At 47.1% G+C, this 16,543-nt stretch overlaps 1 long non-coding RNA gene across 1 annotated transcript; it reads right to left on the reverse strand.

Annotated features, from left to right (window-relative positions):
• Nucleotides 1–11,601: 11,601 nt before the first annotated feature.
• On the reverse strand, nucleotides 11,602–15,729 carry LOC135233025 (uncharacterized). Its single transcript, XR_010323734.1, has 3 exons — nucleotides 15,079–15,729; nucleotides 13,335–13,486; nucleotides 11,602–12,875 (listed from the first exon to the last, which is right to left on the reverse strand). It is a non-coding gene; the product is annotated as an uncharacterized LOC135233025 (long non-coding RNA).
• Between the last annotated feature and the right edge of the window lie 814 nt (nucleotides 15,730–16,543).

Raw genomic sequence — 16,543 nt, forward strand, 5'->3', positions numbered from 1 at the left:
CATTCCTAAAGGCTGCAGGGGCACGACTGCTCCTGGGGTCCCTGTGGGCCACAGAGTGCGCTTTCTGGCAAGAATGATTTGAAGACTCCCTTTGAAGGTGTCATGTAGTTCAAGTTATATTTCTGTCCCTGTGAACACAAAATGCAACCAATGGCTGTGTCTTTCACAGCCCCAGGTCCTTTTTTTTACTTTACTTTTTTATTGTGGTAAAATACACAGAAGAGTTACCGTTTTCAAGTGTACAGTTCAGTGGTATTAAGTACATTGAGGATGTTGTGTGAGCATCAGCACTGTCCAGTCCCACAGCTTCTTGTCACCCCACAGGGAAACCCTGCGTCCATTACAGTCACTCCCTACGTGCACACCCCCCCCCCCCCCCCCCGCCGCCGCCCAGGCCCCTGGCGACCCCTGAACTGCTTTCTGGCCATGAGTTGCTTTTTGTTCCTGAGTTCTAAGTAAAATAATAGAGGCATGGTTGAAGAGAATTCTACATTCTATGTGGTCAGAAATTTCATTTCAGTATTAAATATTCCCCAAAGTGATTCCTCTTACGTCTCACAGGAGAGCTGGAGGCTCCAGGTGTCATAGATGAGACTAGACTCCCAAGTCCTGCGACCCTGCTGGGTCATCCCTAGTCTGCTTTTTCTTAAAGATCTAACGCGTACTAGCAAGATGTCAAATGAACGTCACAGATACTGGGATTACCATATGTGGTACATAAAATAAGCATGTTTAAATAAAGGCAGGTTTTTTTTTTTCCAAACCAAAACCCTTGCCAATAAGTTGATTCCGACTCATAGCGACCCTGTTGGACAGAGAACTGCCCCATAGAGTTTCCGAGGAGCACCTGGTGGATTCGAGCTGCTGACCTTTTGGTTAGAAGCCATAGCTCTTAACCACTACGCCACCAGGGTTTCCATTGAAGGAATAACAGACCGTAAAGAATTACCAGGCAGACCTGAAAAAACCACCCGGAATTTCCGTAAGTCGAAAAACAGAATTATAGAAATAAGTGTCAGAAAAGATAAGCAGAAAAGAAAAATCACAAGGGGACTTAGCAGTGTGGGGATAGAGAGAAGGTCAGGAACCCTACGCTTCAGGAGACTAGCAGACTGGCCTCTGAGACTAGACAGAACACAGTGTGGGAAGTGCTGTCATCGAGGCCGTGAAGGAACAACCGTGATGACAAAAACGGTCCAACAGCGACCATCCTCTTCCTTCACTGACTTCTACTTAACTGCCACTTGATATTCCCCTAAGACATTCAGGTACCAGCCTCCACCATGAACCTGGAGTCTTGATGGGGTAGGAGTTAGGGCAATGAGAAGAAACAGAAGAGGAAGAGTCAAGGACTGACCACAGGTTATAAATCACGTAAATTGCCTCTGGGTAGTAAGCACATTTGACTTATTAAGGAAAATGCTGCTGAACCCACCTAACTAAATACACTGAATATGGGTTAGCACTGAAGGTCAGAGCGTGACAAATTCTGCACAAGAGAACTCTGGAGAATGGAAAAGGTGAGAGCATGGACTAGATTTCCAAGCCTAAGTTATTTATCACCTAGGAAAATGACATTTGTTTTACAGATATCTTTTGAAAGCATATCCTGGGTTCTCTGTGAGGTAAAGCTGGTAGATATGTGTCTCTGCCTTTAAGGAACTTACAAGTAGAGAAGCTAGAAAGGAGGAGGTATCATGCAGGTGGTGAGTTCAGGGTCCAGACAAGAATCTTAGAGGCTTGAGATAATAGGCCTTATAGGAGAGGTGGCCTCTGAACGGGCCTTGAAGAATGTGCAGATGGAAAGATATGGAAGGAAAGAACACTCGGCAGGGTTAGCATGACCGAATGTACAGAGGCAGTGAAGCTGGGCTGTGTGCTGATAGTGGACAGATAATTAAGTTTTTATTTTCTCCTACTTTTTATTTTGCAGAATTTTAAAGCTACAGGAAGTTGCAAGAACAGGGCAGCGAACACTTGTACACCCTTCACTTACCCCATTGGTGTTGAGTTGATTCTGACTCATAGTGACCCCATAGGACAGAGTAGAACTGCCCCATAGGGTTTCCAAGGAGCACCTGGTGGATTCGAACTGCTGACCTTTTGGTTAGCAGTTGTAGCTCTTAACCACTACGCCACCAGGGTTTCCAACATTTCCCACATTTACATTTAAATTTTTTTTGCTGACGTACTTGAAAATAAGCTGTCATCAACATGACACTTTACCCCTAAATACCCGAACTTGTATTTCCTAAGAACAAAGACATTTCCCAACATAACCAGGGTACCATTATCACACCTAAGAAATTTAATATTCATACAATAATATTTTCTAATATAGACACGGGTCCATGGTTAGCACAAATGGTTTGACTCAGCTGGTAACCCAAAGGTTAGCGATTTGAACCCACCCAGTTACACCATGGAAGAAAAGGCCTGGTGATCTGCTTTTATAAAGATTACAGCCAGGAAAACCCTATGAAGCAGTTCTCTCTAACACACGGAGTAGCCATGAGTGGGAATCCACTGGGCACAAGAGGACAACAACAATATAAAAACATTCAAATTTCCTCAGTTGTCCCAATGACGTCTGCTGCCTCCTCTCAAATCCAGGATCTAATCTAGGCTCACACATTGCATTGAGCTCTCGTGTTTCTTGTCTCCTGTAATGTGGAATTTTGGGGAGGCAGGTGGGTGAGTCTTTCATGTCACTGAAAGGCCCAAGCAGCTCTTTGTAGAATGTTCCACAATCTGAATTTGTCTGATTGTTTAATTTTAGGAGATTTAAGTAAATGTTTTTGGCAAGAACACTGCAAAGATACCTCACACCAGGAGGCACATATTATTAGTTTGGCCCATTATTGGTGGGGCCAGGTTTGGCTGATTGGCTGAGGTGGTGTCTGCCGGACTACTCCATCTTAGGGCACTTTTACACCTTTCAATAGGTTTCAGCAGAGTTTAGACTCAGACAGACTAGAAAGAAAGGCCTGGCGATCTACCTACAATATGGAAGTGGTCTTGGAACTGGGTAATGGGTAGAGGCTGGAAGAATTTTAAGATGCCTAACAGTAAAAGCCTGATTGGTTTAAAGTTAGGAAAAGTGTGCATCAGGGTTGTATCCTTTTACCATTCCTATTCAGTCTGTATGCTGAGCAAATAATCCGAGAAGCTGGACTATATGAAGAAGAACAGGGCATCAGGATTGGAGGAAGACTCATTAACAACCTGCGTTATGCAGATGACACAACCTTGCTTGCTGAAAGTGAAGAGCACTTGAAGCACTTACTAATGAAGATCAAAGATCACAGCCTTCAGTATGGATTGCACCTCAACATAAAGAAAACAAAAATCCTCACAACTGGACCAATGAGCAGCATCATGATAGACGGAGAAAAGATTGAAGTTGTCAAGGATTTCATTTTACTTGGATCCACAATCGACAGCCATGGAAGCAGCAGTCAAGAAATCAAACGATGCATCGCATTGGGTAAATCTGCTGCGAAGGACCTCTTTAAAGTGTTGAAGAACAAAGATGTCGTGTTGAAGAACAAAGATGTCGCCTTGAAGACTAAGGTGCTCCTGACCCAAGCCATGGTACTTTCAATCGCATCATATGCATGTGAAAGCTGGACAATGAATAAGGAAGACTGAAGGAGAATTGATGCCTTTGACTTGTGGTGTTGGCGAAGAATATTGAATATACCATGGACTGCCAAAAGAACGAATAAATCTGTCTTGGAAGAAGTGCGGCCAGAATGCTCCTTAGAAGCAAGGATGGTGAGACTGCATCTTGCATACTTTGGACATGTTCTCAGGAGGGATCAGTCCCTGGAGAAGGACATCATGCTTGGCAGAGTACAGGGTCAGCAGAAAAGAGGAAGTCCCTCAACTAGGTGGATTGACAGACACAGTGGCTGCAACAATGAGCTCAAGTATAACAACGATTGTAAGGATGGCTCAGGACGGGGCAGTGTTTCGTTCTGTTGTGAATGGGGTCACTATGTATCGGAACCAACTCAATGGCACCTAACAACAACAACAATAGTAAAAACCTAGATTGCCTTGAAGAGACTGTTGGTAGAATTATGGATGTCAAAGGCAATTCTGGTGAAGGCTCAGAAGGAAGTGAGGAGAGCTACAGAGAAAGTCTCTGTTATCTTAGAGAATACGTATGGCGCCAGCAACAGAACGGTGCTAGAAATGTTGGATATCTGGCTTTGGCGATCTCCAAGGAAGATCTTAAAGAGGTTGCATGGTCTCTCCTTGCCACTTATAGTAAAATGTGAGAGGGAAGAGATGGACTTAAGAATGAATTGTGCAATATGAAAATAAAACAAAGATTTGGAAAAATCTGTTATACAGACTAAAGACACGTGTTCTAGAATTTTCAGGAAAAGGAGGCTGCACAATCTTTTGGTGTGATTGATGGGTCTCACCAACTACCACAGCAGGAAACCCATCAGTTTAGGCTGAAGAGGATAAAGATAGGATGAATGGAAAGGAAGCTGTCTGCCTCTTGGAATTCTATAGGAAGTAAACAGGCCAAAGGAGCCTACATCTGTTGTCCTCCAGGAAAAAAGGACCATCTCTGGAGAGCTTAGAGATCAGCGGAACTGTTGGAAGGAGCACGGGAAACAGGGCTGCCTCAGTTTCAAAAGGTAGAGCCATGCCTCCTAGGTTTCAGAGAGTCAGATCTTCACCAAGTTCTGGGGTTGCCTTAAAGGTATGCCAAGAGGATGGGGCCACTGCCCAAAGCTGAGGGGGTGGGGCTGCCATGCCCAAGGGGCAAAAGCCAGGGGCTTGCCAGGCCGAGGGGGTGGGGCCACCACTCAGATGGACTAGGAGAATGGGGCCATCTACAGCCATGGGAGCAGAGGAACAGAGATGCCACCCCAGAGGGCTTGGAAGGCAGAGCTGAAACCCAAGGCCAGTGGGCCTCTACCCAGACTCCAGAGAGGCTTCTCCTGATTCACGTAGCCACGGGGGCTGGCGAACCCAAGACTGGCAGGTCAGGGAGTAGGGCCCTTGGTCACAGGCTGCGAAGATCGATGAATCCCAAGATCAGCAGGTAAGACTGCAGGTAAGCTGCTAGCTCAAGTCCCAAGAACTGGAGGTCAGACGAACAGGAGCCAGCTGTAGGATCCAGAGTGAGCAAAAGCCCATGAGCCTTGGCAGAATGTCCACTTATATTCAATGCAGGCCACACGCCCAAGGAAGCTCCCTTTCAACTGATTGTCTACTCACAGCAGATTCCATCATGGAGGTGATCACATTATATCAAATCTCATCATGGAGGTGGTCACATCATTACAGGACTGCCAAACTACATCATAACTGCCAAACCACTGAGAATCTTGGCCCAGCCAAGTTGACACACAACCTTAATAATCACAGTCCACTCCTTGTCAACTTGGCACCTGTATAAGATAAAAAAAAAAAAAAAAAATTACCTGATCTTTGACAAGGGACCAAAGTCCATCAAATGGGGAAAAGACAGTCCTTTTAACATGTGGTGCTGGCAAAACTGGATGTCTATTTGCAAAACAATGAAACAGGACCCATATCTCACACCATACACAAAAACTAACTCAAAATGGATCAAAGACATAAATATAAAACCCAAAACTATAAAGGTCATAGAAGAAAAAATAGGATCTACGTTAGAGGTCCTAATACACAGCATTAACAGGATACAAACCATAACTAACAACACACAAACTCCAGAGGATAAGCTAAATAACTGGGATCTTCTAAAAATTAAACACTTACGCTCATCAGAAGACTTCACAAAAGAGTAAAAAGAGAACCTACAGACTGGGGAAAAATTTTTGGCTATTATTAATCTGACAAGGGCCTAATCTCTAAAATCTACAGGAAAATTCAACACCTGTATGACAAAAAGACAAATCCAATTAAAAAATGGGCAAAGGAAATGAACAGACACTTACTCAAAGGAGACATTCAAGCAGCCAACAGACACATGAGGAAATGCTCGTGATCACTAGCCATTAAACCAAAACCAAACCCAGCGCCATAGAGTCGGTTCCGACTCACAGCAACCCCATAGGACAGAGTAGAACTGCCCCATAGAGTTTCCAAGGAGCGCCTGGTGGATTCGAACTGCCAACCCTTTGGTTAGCAGCCGTGGCACTTAACCACTACGCCACCAGGGTTTCCACTAGCCATTAACCCAAAACCCACTGCCGTCGAGTCGATTCCGACTCCTGGCGACCCTATAGGACAGAGTAGAACTGCCGCATAGAGTTCCCAAGGAGCACCTGGCGGATTTGAACTGCCGACATCTTGGTTAGCAGCCGTAGCACTTAACCACTATGCCAGCAGGGTTTCCTCCACTAGCCATTAGAGAAATGCAAATCAAAAGCACAGTGAGATACCATCTTACCCTAGCGTTACTGGCACAAATCAAAAAAACAGAAAACAACAGATGTTGGAGAGGCTGTGGGAAGATTGGACCTCTTACACACTGCTGGTGGGAATGCAAAATGGTACAACCATTTTGGAAAATGATACTGCGCTTCCTTAGAAAGCTAGAAATAGAAATACCATATGATCTAGCAATTCCACTCCTAGGAATATATCCTAGACAAATAAGAGCCATTACACAAATAGACATATGCACACCCATGCTCCTTGCAGCATTGTTCATAACAGCAAAAAATGGAAACAACCTAGATACTCATCAACAGATGAATGGATAATCAAACTATGGTACATACACACAATGGAGTACTATAAAACAATAAAGAACAATGATGAACCTTTGAAGCATCTCACAGCACGGATGAATCTGGAGGGCATTATGCTGAGTGAAATAAATCAGTTACAAAAGGACAAATATTGTATGACACCACTACTGTAAAAACTCATGAAAAGGTTTACACACAAAAAGAAACAGTCTTTGATGGGTAGGGAGGGAAAAATACTAAATAGACAACAGATACGTGGTAACTTCGGTGAAGGGTAAGACAGTACATAATACTGGGGAAGCCAGCACAACCTGTACTAGGCAAGGTCATGGAAGCTCCAGAGACATATCCAAACTCCCTGAGGGACCAAATTACTGGGCTGTGGGGACCATGGTCTAGAGGAGCATCTAGCTCAATCGGCATAATACAGTTTATAAAGATCATTTTCTACAATCTACTTTGGTGAGTAGCATCTGGGGTCTTTAAAGCCTGTGAGTGGCTATCTAAGATCCTCCACTTGTCTCACCTCCTCGGGAGCAAGGGAGAATGAAGAAAACTAAAGACACAAGGGAAAGATTATTCCAAAGGACTAATGGACCACAACTACCAAGGCTTCCACTAATCTGAGTCCAGTACAAAGAGGTGGTCCTTGGGTACCACCACTGACTGCTCTGACAGGGATCACAATAGAGGGTCTAGGATAGAGCTGGAGAAAAATGTAGAACAAAATTTTAACTCACAAAAAAAGACCAGACTTACTGGCCTGACAGAGACTGAGAATCCCCAAGAGTATGTCCCCCAGGCACCCTTTTAACTCAGTAATAAAGTCATTCCTGAGGTTCACCCTTCAGCCAAAGATTAGATGGGCCCATAAAACAAAACGAGACTAAAGGGGCACAGCAACCCAGAGGCAAGGAATGGAAGCCAGGAGGGGACAGGAAAGCTGGTAATAGGGAACCCAAGCTCGAGAAGGGAGAGTGTTGACATGTCATGGGGCTGTTAGCCAATATCATAAAACAATATATGTACTAACCGTTTAATAAGAAGATAGTTTGTTCTCTAAACCTTCATTTAAAGTACAATAAAAAAATAAAAACCATTGCCATCAGTTGATTCTGACTCATAGTGACCCTATAGGACAGAGCAGAACTACCCCATAGAGCTTCTGAGGAAAAACTGGTGGATGCAAACTGCTGACTTTTTGGTTAGCATCCGTAGCACTTAACCACTACATCACCAGAGTTTTCTCCTTAAATCATACATAAGCTCTGAATAAAGCAATTATAAAGTCATACTTGCACTTACCATGATACAACACACATACAACCGAAAATTCAGTAGCCCCATTTAAATCTTATATTTTATAAGTGAAGAAAACAAAAATATTTGATGCACACATACAAAACAGAAATACTCATAACAATTACAGTCCTCATTTCTGCAACTGGTCACATGGCCGTAACTGGTATTTAGACCTACCTTCTTCCAGCACCCGTTCCGTATTCCCTTTGCCTTCAGCAAGCACCTCATCTGGTTGTGGTTCATTGCCTGGTGGGGTGACCCAAACCTTCATTTCTGAAGGGTCTGGGCCATTAGTAGTCATGTTGGAATCGGGTTGCTGTAGTTTTCGATTGACTTTAATGACAGGGCATGGTAGTACTAAGAGATGGCCGAAGGGATCTCCTGCATTCCAGACATACTCTTCTTTACGTCCATTATGTAATACCAATTCGATTTCCTCTTGGTAATCAGGATCAGTCACACCGGCCAGTATAGTAACTCCCTTCTTTGCCTGTTGGTCCAGAGGAATAAGGAGCCCTAAGCGGCCAGGTGGCATTCTTAGCTTCCAGTTTAATGGAATCAGTGATGTGTCTCTAGGTGGGAGCATTCCTCCTTTTGGAACTAAGAGCTCTGACCAGCTGAGCACAAGGTCACCCAGCGAAGTTGATGCACAATCTTAACTATCATATTAGGTAAAACTATTTGTGCTAAAAAGTGAGAAGTTTGAGGGAAGTAGTAGAAAGATGAGGACAGATAGTGGGAGGCCTCTATAGTCAAGCCAAAGGATTTGGTTTTCCTCTGTTGACTTTAGAGAGCCAGTCGCTGGAAGCTGTGGAACAGAGAGTGAGACATGTGAGCAGCAATGTGCAAGTTGCCATGGAGAGGAAAGAGAGGGGAAGTAGGGAGACAAATTAGAAGGACATTGCATACCTGATAAATTGAGAGGAAATTTCCATTCTGTTAGTCTGGGGATAGATCAATGATTAAAAATAAAATAACAAACCCATTTACATCAAGTGGATTTTGACTCATAACGACCCTATAGGACTGAATAGAACTGCCCCATAAGGTTTCCAAAGCTATAAATCTTTATGGAAGCAGACTGCCACACCTTTCCCCCATGGAGTGGCTGGTGGGTTCAAACTGCTGACCTTTTGGTTAGCAGATGAGTGCTTAACCACTGTGCCACCAGGGCTCCTTCGATCAGTGTTAGGTACACAGAAAACTAAGAAAACAAACAGACGGAAGCAATCCAGGAAAAACAGAAGGTATATAAGAAAACTAATCAGTTCCCCACACGGATCATCTGTGACTAATGTGTAATCATGAGTTATACATGAATATTGATTTAACCAAACGCAAGGTAATTATTTTGTGAAGATATTTGTATATGGGTATCTGACAGGATGGGCTAAGTCCTTCTCGTCCATTGAAGAAAGTCAACAGCTAATATTTAACGTAGAAACTAAAAGCAATATACACACACACACACGTATGCTATTTAGAAATATGGCAGTAAATACCAAAAGAAACAGTTGAAAATGGATGGCTAGGAAGCAGGAAGTGGGAAAACAGTTCAAGATTTTAGGCAGATGTTATCTGGTCGTTCCCCCGGCTGCTGAGCTCAGGAGAGAGGTCAAGGCTGAGCCTGTGTGGTTGAGAGGAAGGTGGGGCCATTAACAGAAATAAAAAAACACCTAGGCAGATCAGATGGTGGAGGGGAGGGAGATAAGAGACTGTGGGTTACAGCATGTTTTGAGTTTGAAGAACCAATAGGATAGGCAAGGGGGAAAGGCCAGCCAAGAGCTGGAACTGTCTAAGTAAGCCATGTGTGTATCGGCATCAGTGAAGGACGGCTGTGTGGCAGAGCCACTTCACAACACAGGCCACAAAAACATGACCTGCTGACAAGCTCACATCCCAAAACCACCCAGTCAGGATCTGCACGGGAAATGGGCTCCACATCTGTTGTTGTTGTCAGCTGCCGTCAAGTCAGTTCCAACTCATAGCGACCCTATGCACAACAGAATGAAACACTGCTCGGTTCTGCGCCATCCCCACAACTATTGCTATGCTTGAAGCCCTTGTTGCAGCCACGGTTGTCAATTTATCTTGTTGAGGGTCTTCCTCCTTCTCGCTGACCTTCTACCACATCTATAGGTAGTGTTGGAAACCCTGGTGGCGTAGTGATTAAGTGCTACAGCTGTTAACCAAAAGATTGGCAGTTTGAATCCGCCAGGTGCTCCTTGGAAACTCTATGGGGCAGTTCTACTCTGTCCTATAGGGTCGCTATGGGTCGGAATCGACTCGACGGCAGCGGGTTTGGTTTCCTGCAGCTAAGCAGCCACAGGTGACCTTGAGCAGACAGACAATAGATTGATGGTCTTGTGAAGATACCCGGAAACTACAAATTTCATCTTTGCCCTTTATTGTTAACTTGCTCATTCAAATGTTGGGAAAGAAAACACATTAAACAACAAATTATGCTAAAATCGTAATTAAAAAAGCTAAACCTTGAGAGTTCAGTGAAAGGGGATGTGGGCTGTAACAATCAAGAAAGACATTAGGAAGAAAATGTAGGATTCAGATGCACAGAGGAGAAAGAGGTGTGTGTCTGGCAGGGGGTAGGAATGAGCACAATCAGATGTCACTTTGATAACTGATCCAACCCATGGTATTTCCAGTTGCCTCATATGCATTTGAAAGCTAGACAATGAAAAAGGAAGACTAAGGAAGAATTGACGCATTTGAATTGTGGCATTGGCAAAGAATACTGAATATACCACAGGCTGCCAGAAGATCAAACAAGTCTGCCCTGGAGGAAGTGCAGCCAGAATGCTCCTTAGAAAGGAGGATGGTGAAACTTCGTCTTGCTTACTTTGGACATGTTGGGGGGCGGGAGGGGGGAATCAATCCCTGGAGAAGGACATCATGTTTGGTAAAGTATAGGGTCAGTGAAAAATAGGAAGAACCTCAGTGAGATGGGTCACATACTGGCTGCAACAATGGGCTCGAGCACAGCAATGATTGCGAGGATGGCTCAGGACTGGGCGACATTTCATTCCGTGATACGTGGGGTTGCTATGAATTCAAGCCGATTGGAAGGCACCTAACAACAAAGTCAGCAAAAGGAGTCCCTGGGTGGCGCAAACGGTTAAGTGCTCAACTACTAGCCAGAAGGCTGGCAGCTCATGGTGGTTCAGACCCACCCAGAGTGTGCCTGGTGATCTGCTTCTGAAAGTTCACAGCCTTGAAAACCCTGTGGAGCAGTTCTCCTCTTTATACGTGGGGTCTCCAAGAGTTGGAACTAACAACAAGACTCAATGAAAGTTTTAGAGCAGGAAACAGTTGTTGTCTTAGTTAACTAATGCTGCTGTAACAGAAATACCACAAGTGAATGGCTTTAACAAAGAGAAATTTCTTCTTCCACAGTCTTGGAGGCTGGAAGCCTGAATTCAGGATGCTGTGACTGGATGAAGGTTCTCGTCTTGTCCTGTCAGTCGATCGAAATAAGACAGATGCTACACCACCAGCTGCAAGGGAAACAGAAAGTGGAAATTTATTGTCTGCGTAGACAAGGGGCAACGCGGGGTCTAGTGACTGTAAGGCCACGTGCTCGCTGTCTGAGGGGGTTGGGGAGCTTGTTATTTCCAGTGGGATCTGGGGGTTGGGTTTGGTGCCCAGAATTCTCTGCTTTGAACCCTCCCATGTCCGCATTTGGAGGTCTGGATATTGAATCATGTCCGTGATGTTCAGGTCCAAGGACAGATTGAGGACACAGCTCTTAGGTTCTGCACATGCGCCAAAATCTTGGTTTATGCATGTGCAGGATTCTGGCACCAAATTCAAACTGTGGTTGGGGCCACCCCGTGGTTGGGCCAAACCGCAGTCAGAAGCTGTGGCTTGGTGGGCTGTGAAGGGGGCAGGGAACCGTGGGGGGTGCGGGGGAGTCGTGGCGGAGGCTTCAATGCCAGCTCTAGGGGAAGGCTTTCTCTCTCTTTTGGCTCTGGGGGAAGGTCCTTGTCATCAATCTTCCCCTGGTCTAGGAGCTGGTCAGAGCAGGGACCCCAGGTCTAAAGGATGTGCTCCCCTCCTAGTTATTCATTCTTGGTGGCATGAGGCCTCCCATCTCTCTGATAGCTTTCTTTTTTGTATCTTATTTTAGGCTGGGTTCTCTGGAGAAGCAAAACCACTAAAGTGTGTAAGTATATATAGTTGTTTTTGTTGTGGGCCATGGAGTCAATTTCGACTCATAGCGACCCTACAGGACAGGGTAGAACTGCCCCATAGGGTTCCCAAGGAGCGGTTGATAGATTTGAACCATCAACCTTTTGGTTAGCAGCCTGAACTCTTAACCATTGTGCTACAGGGCAAGGCTTCCCAGCTCAGGACTGAGCCCTGCTTAGGTTCTTACCTTCTTCTGACCAAGAATGACCAGGTGAGGCTCAGAGGTTCCACACAAACAAAGCTTTATTAGGGACAGAGTAAAAGGCTCGAGAGGAAGAGAGGCTTCCACCTATGCCAGCCTCCAGTCTCTCACTGGACAAAGGATTCCCCAGGCTTATAAAAGTTCTTAGGTGGGAAAAAGGCATTATCTTTATTCATTAGATGGGTGGAGATTTCTAGGAGAAGGTGAGGGATTATGAAAATCAAATGCACGTGCAGTTAGAATTCAAGATGGACTTCCTTGTAGAGGCTGCTGGAACTAAGATGGAGTCTGTCACAAAGGCTGCCGGGGTGTCAAACAGGACTTATTCTGGGATATCATGTATGCGTGACGCCTCTGGATCTTGGTTCCAGCCCTGGCGAGGGGTCCCTCTTCATGTTTGTCTCACGTGGAAGGTCATTCATAGGCCATGTTGATCTTTACTGCGCATGCTCTGAGGCCTTGAAAAACAACTCAGGAGGATTATTGGTAATTGATAGCTGGTCGAGCACACAGGGCCTTGAAATGTAGCCCCTTATCTTGTCTAGGCACCTAGTTTGTTAATTACAAGTAGTTCCGGGTGCCAGCAGTAAAAGTTATACAGTGGTCTGCACTTAGGTTTAGATTTAATCACAGCTGGTCGAGCACACAGGGCCTTGAAAGGTACCCCTTATTTAATTCAGCTGGCCCGATCTCTTCACTGTCTCAACTGCACCACCAGGTCTCTAAGTATATATAACCAAAAAACCAAACCCGTGGCTGTTGAGTCAATTCTGACTCATAGCGACCCTACAGGACAGAGTAGAACTGCCCCATGCGGTTTCCAAGGAGTGCCTGGTGGATTCAAACTGCTGACCTTTTTGGTTAGCAGCTGTAGCTCTTAACCACTATGCTACCAGGGTTTCCCCAAGTATACGTACAAACTTGTATCAAGGAAACGACTCATGCAGTTGGAGAGGCTGGAACATTCCAAGTCTGTAGGTCAAGACAGATGCTTCTCCTGACTCATGTACCCACAGCGGCTGGCGAACCCACGACTAGCAGACCAGAGAGCAGAGCTCTTGCTTATAGGCTGCGAAGATCAACAAATTCCAAGATTGGCAGGCAAAACCACAGATAAACTGCTAGCTCAAGTCCCAAGAACCAGAAATCAGATGAACAGGAGCCAGGCACAGGATCCAGAGTGAGCACAAGTCCAGGAGCTTTGTCAGGATGCCAAGTTACATTCAATGCAGGCCACACACCCAAGGAAGCTCCCTTTCAACTGATTGGCTACTCACAGCAGATCCCATCATGGAGGTGATCACATTATATCAAATCTCCTCATGGAGTAATCACAACATCATACAACTGCCAAACCACTGAGAATCATGGCCCAACCAAGTTCACTTACAACCTTAACCATCACATATCTCAAAAGAGACTGACTCAGGATACAATCTAATCTTGTAGATTGAGTCCTTCGTAATTAACATAAACGCCTCTAATCCTGCCTCGTTAACACCATAGAGACAGGATTTGCAACACATAGGAAAAATCACATCAGATGACAAAATGGTGGACAACCACACAATACTGGGAACTATGGCCTAGCCAAGTTCACACACATTTTTGGTGGACACAACACAGTTGTGTTAACTCAGTCTTCTCCACTTTGGGACAGGATGTTAAAATCTTGTGTTAATCAGCGTCATTTTTATCATTTTCTATTGTAAAACAAATATAAAGTCACTACAGAAAAATATGAAGAAAATAAAATCTACCACAATTCCACGTCTCTAAGATAAGCACTGTTCTTTATTTGGGGAGCCCAAATAACTCCCAGTTGTTGCTCCTGGGACTCCAGCTGTCTCAAAAAGCTCCACTCCAGCTTCCACCTCCCTCCTCAGCCCCTCTAAAGAATTTTTTCAGCTGTGTTCACCACGGCTCTCCATGGTGTCGGGAATTCGATTGTCTGAAACGGAGCCCGTCACTGGTTCTCCCATCTAAGGCCTCTGCTTCACTCTCAGCATCAGGGCTGACTGCTGGAGCCCACAGTTGTCACTTTCAGCACCAGGATGGACTGGAACCCACAGCTGGACTAGATCCTAAGCACTGAAATGATTATGGTACCCAAATTTCATGTGCAATTAGGTACTTTTTTGAAATATCAAAATTAAAAAAAAAAAAAATTTGTTTCTTAATGTGTTTGGAGCCTTCACTCTGCTGGTGTCCTGAGCACATCTGTTGGTAGGTATCCAGCCCTGCTGAAGTCCTAGTCTGTCCCTCTCAGATCTTACCTGTTCGCCTACCCCGCTGACCTGGTTCCATTTGAAGCCCTCGGTATCTCTGCCTGGAACTACTGCAAACAATTTCCTTCTAACACGTCACTCCAACGCAACCATCACACACTGTGGCCAGGAGGACCATGTTCTTTGCCACTCTTTCCTCTTGTTACCTTCTGTTTCAAAATTTTAGCCACATTTGCCTGAACTTACCAGCCTTTTGCCCTGCTGCTCCCTTTCCCTAAAATGTTTGTCCCTCATTTCTCTGCTTAGTGAACTCTTAACTTTTCACCGTCAACTCAAATGCTACTCCTTTTGTAAGAAATGGTAACTGAAGGAAGATGAGCTCTCTTCTCTGCCAGGTGAGCAGAGGAGAGGTGGGATCTGAGCTAGAACTTACCTTATACTGGGGACAGTATTTTCGTGGGGTGAGAAGAAAAGGAGATAAAGGTCTGGTGCTGGCAGGCTGCATTCCAGGGCACCTAGCAATCTAGCCCTGCTGATGAACAGGCCAGGTCCGTGTGTCTTGGGGCCAAAAAGTGAAGATCTTTGAACCAAGGGAGATAATTCAATAGGAAGGGAGTCTGGAGAGTGTGTTTCTGAGGGCACTGGAGAGCCAGACAGGTTTCGACGATGGGTGCTGCCTCCCGGAGCGGCGGCGCCCACGCCCCCGCTCACTCGCTGGGCACAGCCGCGGCCACCTCCTGGCGAGGCAGTGTGTGCAGCGGCCGTGACGCAGAGCTGCGATCCTCCGCGTCCGCCGTTTTTCCGGGCAGTCTCGGTGTCTCACCGTCGCCCCGCAGCAGCCGGCTCAGGGCCCGGGCATCGCAGGTGCTTGAGAGAACGCCCCCTGGACGAGCGCCTGCACCTAACAGACGGGCCCGTTAACGCGCTTCCCAAGGAGGCGCCCCTGCGACCCTTTCCCACGCAGCACTGATCCGGACCTCGCCCTGCTCTGGCCCGGGGAAGCTAACTCCGGGCTGCGCAAGGCCCGGGCCCGGGACGTCCGCCCCGGGAGGGGAGGTCCGCTCCGGGGGCCCGGCCGGGAAGGCGCCGCGGCTGCTTCCGCTCGCCCTCTCCTCCCCCCGGCCCACCCCCGGGCGTGGCCCGGCGCGGCGCGGCGCCTTTAAAGAGGGGGCGGAGCTCCGGCGGAAAGACAAAGCCCCTGGCCGCGCGTTCCCCCTCCCCCCCGGCGCAGCACACGGACAGTGGTGCCCGGATGTCGGTGTCGCCGTCGGTGACAGATGGCGCACTGTCTTTCTGTGGGGGCTTCTGTGGCCCGACCGCCTTGAATTCTCGGCCTTTCGGCCTCCCATTGTGCCCCACTTTCAACTCCACCGCTGGAGGCCCGCGCGCCTATCACCGGCGCTTACATAACGTGACCTTTCACCTCCGTAGACTGCCCTCCAGCGCGCTGCAACTCAACTACGCGGCCGGGGAGGGGGTGGGACCCAGGCCCAGAGCGGCAGCTCCTCTCAGCCAATAGACGGCGAGCGCTGGCCGGCTCCCCGCCTATGGGAGCGTCCGCCACCGGCGCCACAGGGGAGCAAGTTCGTGTGCGCGCGGGCCGGGCGGGGGAGGAGGGCAATCTCCCGCCATTTTTCAATAATTTCCTCCGGTGCCACAGCGGAGGAGCCGCGACTGCCGGGCTCGGGGCCCGCGGCGGGGGCTGGCCGGGGGCGTCCAGGCGGCGCCGGGGTGCGCGGGAGTTGCGTGCCTTTGCGTTCCGCCCCGGGGCGTCGCGCGGCCGCGCCAGCCGTGAGGGAGCCGGAGTTCGCGCCGCCCTCTGGCCCGTCCCCTCCCCCAGCCAGCCCGGAGCGCGGCGCTCGTCCGGGGCCGCGGGGCCTAGTGCAGCGCCGCGGGGA

This window comes from Loxodonta africana, chromosome 12, assembly GCF_030014295.1.
Source record: "Loxodonta africana isolate mLoxAfr1 chromosome 12, mLoxAfr1.hap2, whole genome shotgun sequence".
In the NCBI taxonomy this organism is placed as follows: domain Eukaryota; kingdom Metazoa; phylum Chordata; class Mammalia; order Proboscidea; family Elephantidae; genus Loxodonta; species Loxodonta africana.